The following is a 9,107-nucleotide window of genomic DNA, read 5'->3' on the forward strand; positions in this document are numbered from 1 at the left end:
TGAGTGCCACGTGGGCCTCTCCATCTTCCAAAGGAAGCTGTGATGTGCATGGTGAGACCCCCTGTGCTTCCCCCTAAGAGAGAGTGACCTTGACAGGGACAGCCTTTGGCACTTTCTTGCCCTGACTCCTTTCCACTTGCACAACTGCTCAGAGCCCTCTCCTCCCCTCACCTGCTATGTGGATCCTTGCTCATCTCAAGAATGAGGCCAATTAGATCTTCAAATGTACTTGATTGGATTTTTTCCAAAAGATTTTATTTATTTACTCATGAGAGAGACACAGGCAGAGGGAGAAGCAGGCTCCCTGTGGGGAGCCCGATGTGGGACTCAATCCCAGGACCCCAGGTTCACGCCCTGAACCAAAGGCAGATGCTCAACTGCTGAGCCACCCAGGTGTCCCTTTCTACTACCCCCTTTGAAGAAAATCTTGCCCCATTTTAAGCTCACATTGTTCTGTATATCCCCTTCACCCCCTACTTTGTACTCTGCTGGCTTCCCAATCATTCCCTGCGGAAGCGACAGCCAGTTGTTCCCCGATATCTGACTCCCCATCTACAAATACAACCCTCAAGTATTTTTGCAGGGGTTGTGTGTGCTCAAAAGAAAGATGCCGCCTGCCAGCTGCCCATTAACAGGGAGGGCTGTATTCTTAAGGGAAAGGTGCCTGCTTCTCTTCAGCTGTTCCTGCTTCCTGCTGTCTGAATTGAAAACGTAAGGGCTGGAACTCCAGTCCTTATATTGGACCATGAGGCAGATTTTGGACTTGGCATCGTGTGGTGCAGAGTAACGAGACAGGAGGAGACTGGGTCTCTTGACACTGAAGACTACATATGAGCCTCGGAGGCCTTATGTGTGAGAGACAAACTTCTGTCATGTTTAGCCTTACTCTGCTGTTTTCTTTTCTTTTCTTTTTTTTTTTTTTACTCTGCTGTTTTCTATCACTTGTAGCCAAAACTTATCCTATGCCACCCTTCCTAATTCCCCCTTATTCTTCAAGGGCATTGGTACCTGGTTCATAGTCTTGCTCAATTCCTTCCATTGTCCTGGATTCACGTTTAATCATTTAATGCTCTGGACCTTTGTCCAGTGACTTCCTACATTCCACCGTGGCCAACCACCTCCCTTGGGTTTTGTCATCACCCACATCTGCTGCACCTCCAAGTTCACTGATCCAAGCACCCTGCCTGTGACTATAACCTCCCTTCCTTGCATCTTGTTTCTTCATCTTCAGGACTCTGAGATCTCAGTCATCAGGACCTCCAGCTCAATAACACCCCCCTCCCCAAGCCACATCTTTCTTCCCCACACATCCGACTTCCAGGTGGAACTTATCCCATGCCCTAAAAGTTGACTGAGTATCTTCTCATCATTCCCCATGTGACAAAATCCCAACCTGTCACCTTTCTCTGAGAAAGCCAGACAAAGGGCAGACTGTCTCATAAATTTATCATAACCCACCTATGGGGGAAACAGGAAATGGGAATTAGAGGTCAAAGGCCTTAAGCGGGCCCTCCAGTAGAGCAACAATAACAATATGCCAGGAACGGAGGAGGTACAGCTCTTAAAAAAAGCCACCTAGGGGCGCCTGGCTGGCTCAGTCAGTGGAGCATGTGATTCTTGATCTCCGGGTTGTGTGTTTGAGCGACACATGGGGTGCAGAGATTATTTTTAAAATCTTAAAAAAAAATAGGGCTGCCTGGGTGGCTTGGTTGGTTGAGCATCTGACTCTTGATTTGCACTCAGATCATGATCTCAGGGGCGTGAGATTGAGCCTCGTGTCAGGCTCTGTACTGAGCATGCACAGAGTCTGCTTGGGATCCTCTCTCTCCCTCTTCCTCTGCCCCCCACCCTGGAGCTCACACTCACTCTCTCACTGAAAACAAAACAAAACACTTTTGTAGCAACATCTAAAGCTAATAAAGTCCCTTTTTTGGGGTTTCATCAGTCAACAGCTTGATACTGGGAGCTCCACACACCCTTTCCAGCCCAAGTCACTGCTGCGGCATATTCTTCACTTTTGCAATCTTAACACAGAATTCATTTGATCAACAATCTCAGTTGAGGGATTCCCAGGTGGCTCAGCGGTTTGGTGCCTGCCTTTCGGCCCAGGGCATGATCCTGGGGTCCCAGGATTGAGTCCTGCATCCGGCTCCCTACATGGAGCCTGCTTCTTCTCTGCCGGTGTCTCTACCTCTCTCTCACCACCTCATATGGCACCTGTCACCCTCTAGGTGCTCAGTAAGTACAGGTGGAACACAGGAATAAATATAAATGTTAAAATTAGTAAAGATTGATAGGTTTTTTTTTTTTTTATAGAAGAAAAAAAATCACTCAGTGATTCTCATTTCCGGTGGCTCAGCTTCACAGGTCCTCTCAAGCATTTATTTCTTTTACTTCCTTTCTCTAGTGGTTCAAAGTGACAAGCTCTTATGACATCAAATGAGGGACACTGTGTGTGTGTGTGTAGGTGGGGGTAGATGGACACAAAAACAGTAAGTCTTACCTTTTTCTCAATGTAACACCTGCCTGGCAGCCAACAGGGTCCCGGGGCGCAGGCAGGCCCATCTCCCCACCTCCTGACTCTGGGGTGGAAATTAAAGAAATTTCAGCCAGTCCTTGGACATGTGGGGGCAGCACCAGCCAGACAGTGGAGCCCCATGGACTGCTAGGGTGGGGCTTGGATTGGAATCCTGTCTCAGGTTCCAGGAAAGACCTTCCTGTGTGAGCAGCCCACTAGGAGTGCCGGCGACTGTGAGTCACTCCCCGCCCCCCACGCCGAGGAGGGGTGGGTTTGTGCAGCTTCTTTATCTGCCAGGTCAGCCTGTGGCCACAGAATGGGGGGGATCCAAGAGGATCTCTCATTCTGGTAAAGAGGATGGTGAAGGGCCTCCTCCCAGGGCACTCACAGGGAGGGAGATAGAGCCGAAAGGAACCATCTCCACGGAGGGTCTTCTAGGGGAGGCTCAGGGTGCCACGGGAGTGCTCTGCAGGGAACGGGGCCCCACCTGTCAGGCTCAGCGAGGGCTTCCCAGGAATGACAGGACACCTGTCATGATAGGAAAGGAAAGGAGTAAGGACACTGGACACCTGAGAAGAGCAGAATGAAGTGCCAGGAAGCAGGCACAGCACTCTCCAGGCAGGAAATGCTGGCTCCAACTGGGGCATGCAGTGGAAGCCCAGATGGAAGGGGATGGAAGGATCCCAGAGCCGCTGGGGTGCAGAATCACCAGGAACTGTATGTGAGAGGATGAGGACAGAGCGGAGCCCATGGGTGAAGCCCAGACTTCCTGGTTGGACCACCAGGTGGGTGCTGATCTCTGTAGTTGTGATTGGATCACAGAGGCTGGGAAGAAGGTGATGGGCTCTGCTTGGCTGCGCTGGGACTGAGGTGTTAGTGGGCCGGGAGAACGGAGGTATCCAGCAGGCTGGCGGGAGAGGTCTGGAATGGAGATGATCTGGGAGCCCCTGGTGTATGTACGGAGAAGGTCACCTAGGAGGTCCAGCAACCATGTTTAAGGGGTTGGCAGTAAAATTAGGAGGCTCAGTGGCTGGCTTCCCAGTTGTGGGAATATCCTGGGATGCCCTTGGGAAGGAAGCCAGGGCAACAGAGGGCCTAGGGAGCCAGCCCAAGCCCTCCACCGCCGAGTCCTAGCTCCGCTGACCAAGGCAAACTCTTCTGGCCCCGAGATCCTCTCCCAACTGAGTGCATGCAGCCTGCCTCCACCCCCAACACTTCCCCTGTGGCTGGTTACAAGGAAGTGATGTATTAGCTAACTAAAGCAGATGAAAAGCACAAAGTTGTGTGGCACTTTGGGGCTTGGGGCCCCATGGACTCCCAACGATACCTTCCAGAAGGTTCCAAGGGAAGGAACAGGGGGCTTCCCCCACCCTCCCACCCCTACTCCCACCCCGGGGGTTAAAGACAGAGGGACTATAGCCCGAGGAGACCCCTCCTCACCCATGAGAATGTAACGTACCTCCCCCTCCCGGTGAGGATCCATCAGATTCTGAAGAGCTGCCACGGGACCCCTCCCCACACCTCCTCCCTCCCTCAGAGGCAGGCCAGGCCATGGGGGGTGGGGGGAGGCGATGGGGGGGATGGTTTGCCACAGTGTACCACCTCTCCCAAGTCACCTCCTCCTACTTCTGGAACAGATGCTGAGAGACACATGTGAAATGCAGGAGGGCCAGTGTCCATCGAGAGGTCAAAAGTGCGGGCTGCCAGAACCAAGCTAGGAGAACATGACACTCATTCGGAGGGCACATGCCCTTTGCCAGCTCCACGCAGAGGGTCCTGAGGAATGTCGCTGAGTATGGTCACTTGGTGCACTTGTCTCGGTGTCACTGGCTTGGACAATCCCATACCCAAAAGGAGGAATGGCAGGATCAGAGGGGCTGGACTCTACCTCTGGGAAGTGGAGGCAGTAAAGTACCCACCCAGTCTTGTGACTTAGGGGCAAGAACAGAGGCCCTCTCTCCTCTTTGCCCTGTCTACAACCAAACTCTTCACTGCCTACTTCTGTCATGGGCGTCACCATTCTTCTTGGCCTGGCCACCATCTTTGACACTCTCTTCATGCTTCCTCTACGCCTTGCGGGCCCCCTAGACTATGGCTTCTCTTGCTTATTGCTTTTCTGGCTTCATCTCTTCCTCTCCTGTCTCTCTACGAGCTTAGTGTAGACCCTCATCCCCCTGAACTTGGGATATTACCGACTTCTTATTCTGTTTCACCCTGACTGTCTAACACCAACTGCAATAAGCATCGAATGCCTCAAGGTACAGTCTGTTTTCCACCAGCCAACACTCATTTCAGATGCCAACCATAAATCTTACAAGTCCCTACGTAACCACATCTCTGGCCAACTGGCTATAAATCCCACAGTTCCTGAAATGCCCAGAGGTTCAGTAATTCACTGAAACAACTCGAACTCAGGGAAGTACTATACTTTTGATTGCTGTTTCACTCTAAGGACACATAAATGTAAGGTCTGGAAGGGTCCTGGAAGGAGAGCTTCCAAGCTCATTCCCTGACACATCAGTGTGTTTGCCATCCAAGAAGTTCTCTTGAGCCTTGATGTCCAGAATCTTTATTGGGGCTTGCTTTTTTTTTTTTTTTAAGATTTTATTTATTTATTCCTTCATTCATCAGAGACAGAGAGAGAGAGAGAGAGAGAGAGAGAGAGAGGCAGAAGCAGGCTCCATGCAGGGAGCCAGACGCGGGACTCAATATCCCTCCCCCCACCCCTCCAGGATCACACCCTGGGCTGAAGGCGGCACTAAACCACTGAGCCACCCGGGCTGCCCAAGGGGCTTGGGGTTTTATTAGGTTGCTATCAAGTGGCTCAAATTTCCAACCCTTTCCATTCCAGGGTTGGTCTCTATGGTGTGTGGCCTACCCTCACCTTGATTCTTCTCTTTGCATAAACTATCTAGTCATCGCCTTCATGTAAACTATCAGGGCTCAACCTTGAATAACAAAGAACTCTTGTCACTTGGAAAATCCCAAGGATTTGGAGTTTCCCCGCTTGGGAACCAGGAACCAATGCCAGTCAAGTTGTTTATGGCACATCTCTTGACTGGTAAATAACCGGTTGTTATTTGTCTCTTAAGCAATATCCATATGATAGTGATAGGCCAGTCCCCCAACTCCCTCCTTCCCTCCTGCACAACTCAGGGAAGCTAAAGGTGAAAGTTGGGTATGGTCCCTGCCTTCCTGGGGATTAGACCTTTGTAACACAGTGGGGTGCCTGCAGTGAGGACAGGAAGGCCAAGAGTCACAGCCATCCTCAGAAAGAGCAGTGAACCCTGGTAATGAGTTAGCCAGGAAAGAGCGGGAGAAAGAAAGTTCTAGATGGAGGGCACATGGGTAAAAGCACAGAGGCATGGGACACCTGGGTGGCTCAGTGGTTGAGTATCTGCCTTAGGCTCAGGGCATGATCCTGGGGTCCTGGGATTGAGTTCTGCATCGGGCTTCCCGCAGGGGCCTGCTTATCCCTCTGCCTGTGTCTCTGCCTCTCATGCATAAATAAAAATAAAATAAAAACAAAAAACCCCCACAAAAAACAGAGGCATGAAAGAGGCTGACTCAGTCAAGGGGTCAAGGGAAGGTCAGAGTACCTTGCATAGAGAGCATGGGGAGGTAGGGGGAAGATTAGGGGGATACAAGGGCTGGAAAGTTCCATGGTGGGGGGGTTTTCGGTGACAGCTACAGAATCATCCCCAATACAAGGACACACTGTTCTTCCTCAAACACCATGGTCATACCAGGCCTTTGTTTAGCAACCTACCGTAGCTACCACTGATCTTCCCCTAGGGCCTGGTGCAGGGCCAGGGCACATAATTCATAGCTGGGTTTCTTAAGCTCCAGCCAATCAACGTGGATGGGAAAAGTTACTTATTTCCAATGGCTTCTTTTTTTTTGAAATTTAGCATCTCTTGTCATCATAACTGTAGATACCAGAGCACAGTGGTATGAGCCAGCACCAGAGACTCTGTGGTAACAGCAGTCACAGATACCAGCACCCACATTAGAGTTGTCACAGATCTCCTGAACTTCAATCTATGTGCATTGCCAGCTTGATGTTACACTTAGCAGATCTGCTGCTAAGTCTTGTTTTTTTTTTTTTTTAAAGATTTTATTTATTTATTCATTACAGTCACAGAGAGAGAGAGAGGCAGAGACACAGGCAGAGGGAGAAGCAGGCTCCATGCAGGGAGCCCGACATGGGATTCGATCCGGGGTCTCCAGGATCGCGCCCTGGGCCAAAGGCAGGCTCCAAACCGCTGCGCCACCCAGGGATCCCCTAAGTCTTGTTTAATGTGATAACAAAGCAGCACATTTTTACTCTAACAAAAATCTGGGGTTTTAATTTTTCATTATTGTATTTGAATATTTTCATTTCCTTTGTCTCTCTACATATTTTATTTTGTGAATCTGAAAACATTGTTCTGAGTAGGGGTCTATGGGCCCCTGCCAAACTGCCAAGGGGATGAATAGTAGAAAAAAAAAAGGTTCGGGACCCCTGGGTAGCTCAGCCGTTGAGTGTCTGTCCTACATGGGGCTTCTGTGAGGAGCCTGCTTCTCCCTCTGACTGTGTCTCTGCCTCTCTCTGTGTCTCTCATGAATAAATAAATAAAATATTTTAAAAAACCCAAATGTTCAAAACTTCTGCTTTATAGAAATATTAAATATTAAAAAAAATCCCTCCAAAATTGATGCTTGAGTTTGGGTACGGAGCCCCCTCTCTGGTACAAGTTCATCACTTTCCACCTGGGGCTCTAGGACACCTGCCCCCAGAGAAGCCAGTTGTATCGACTGCATGCAGGGCATGGGAGAAGGGGTGTGGAATCCATCAGCTGCAGGTCTCTTTCAACAAACTATTTGAGAAAAATGGCTCGGGCCACCTCTGCCTCCTGAGATTTGTCCCATATACCCATAGCCACAGCCAGTTGGACCACGGATCTCACTCATGTCTGGCTCGTGGCCTGGGAATGGCCAGGCAGGAGAGCTTGCCAAATAGGTCCCCAGGTTGAATGACCCAATTAGATTCTATTTCTTGGGATTTTGAATTGGACCATATATAAGAGTCAGCAGTTGAGAGGGCCCCAAGAACTGCCAGACACACAGACAGAAGTGAAGGATGAGAGGGAGGGAAGTGAAGTCCAAATGGGAATTTGCCAAGTTAGGGTGGCTTTCCACTCCACTCAACCAGAGGAGGTCTGGTCTTGTGCCTGTTTCCCTTCATGGAGATCTGCTTCTTACCACCTGGAAGAGCCTACCTAACCTGTGTCCCATGAACTCAAGAACTGTGGCAGGCCAGAAATCCCCAGATGCACCAGGCTCCTCCAAGAGCATAGTGCCTGGCATGCCAGAGACCCCAAATCAGGAAGTCAGGGGCAGGGGCACTTTCTCCTCAGTCTCCTTAATCCTGTGGGGCCTCCTCCTGGGGGTAGCCACTCCCTATCCCACCTTGTCCCAATGCCAAGGCCTTATTAACTTCTTTGTCCTTGAAAGTCTCTTTCCAAAGGTTTCCTATTTGCTTGACTGCTCACAAAGCAGCTAGAGCCAGTATTGCCCTGTGGAGTCGGGTTGGGGGTAGGGGCAGGTGGCAGACCAGCAGAAATGAAGAGGGAGGGACAGAGAGACAGAGGCAGAGTAAAGTAGACTCCTCTGGTCTAGCTCCCTTGGTTTTCCTTGTCTGGGCTCCTTCTCTCACTCTCAGGTCTGCAACACTCCCCTCCTCTCTAAAATTCCCCATGGATCAAACCTGGTTCACTCTCTGCCCAGAAACAGATCCAGATCCAGCTACCTCCATAGCCCCTTTAATCCTAACAACATTTTAGAGACGAGGACATAAGGACTAGAGAAGTCTGAGACTGGTGGTCAGAAGGGGACAGTCCCAGCTCCTTAGGAAGCTCTATAAAAACCGTGCACAAGGGGCACCTGGGTGAGTCAGTGGTTGAGCAGTTGCCTTGGGCTCAGGGCGTGATCCCGGGGTCCTGGGATCGAGTCCTGAGCCCCGCATCGGGCTCCCCCAGGAAGCATGCTTCTCCCTCTGCCTCTTTGTGTCTCTCATGAATAAATAAATAAAATCTTAAAAAAAAAAAAGTGCACAAGTCCTCTCCAGTGTCACTGTTTCCAGCTCCTGCCACCTGTCCCTCACTGTACCCTGGCCAAGCCAATACACTTGCATCTCCCAAGATACGCCCTTTCAAAAGTTCCAAGTCTTTGCACCTGATGTTCCTCTGCCTAAAACACCTCTAGGATGCCCTGGTGAATTTTGGGTCAACCTTTAAGACTCAAAGTGTTCCCAGCAGTCCTTGGTGAGGCAGGGATCATGACCTAACTGCCTTTGTATCTCCAGCTTCGGTAAGGGGCCCCAAAATGAGGAGTCCCCTGGCCCCAAGGCCATGAAATCATTAGGGTCCGTAAGTAGAGGCAGCACTTGGAACCCCGTGGGTAAGGCGTTTATCCATTCATCCCACAATACCTAATGGCCCTGTTATGTTCTGAACACTGGCAGGCGCTGGGGATTAAACACGAATGGAGAAATCAGCTGGCAGGATGTAACTGGGCGAAAACTTTTGAGAACATTCTAAAAAATCAA

The sequence above is a fragment of the Vulpes vulpes genome, chromosome 12, assembly GCF_048418805.1.
Source record: "Vulpes vulpes isolate BD-2025 chromosome 12, VulVul3, whole genome shotgun sequence".
Taxonomy (NCBI): domain Eukaryota; kingdom Metazoa; phylum Chordata; class Mammalia; order Carnivora; family Canidae; genus Vulpes; species Vulpes vulpes.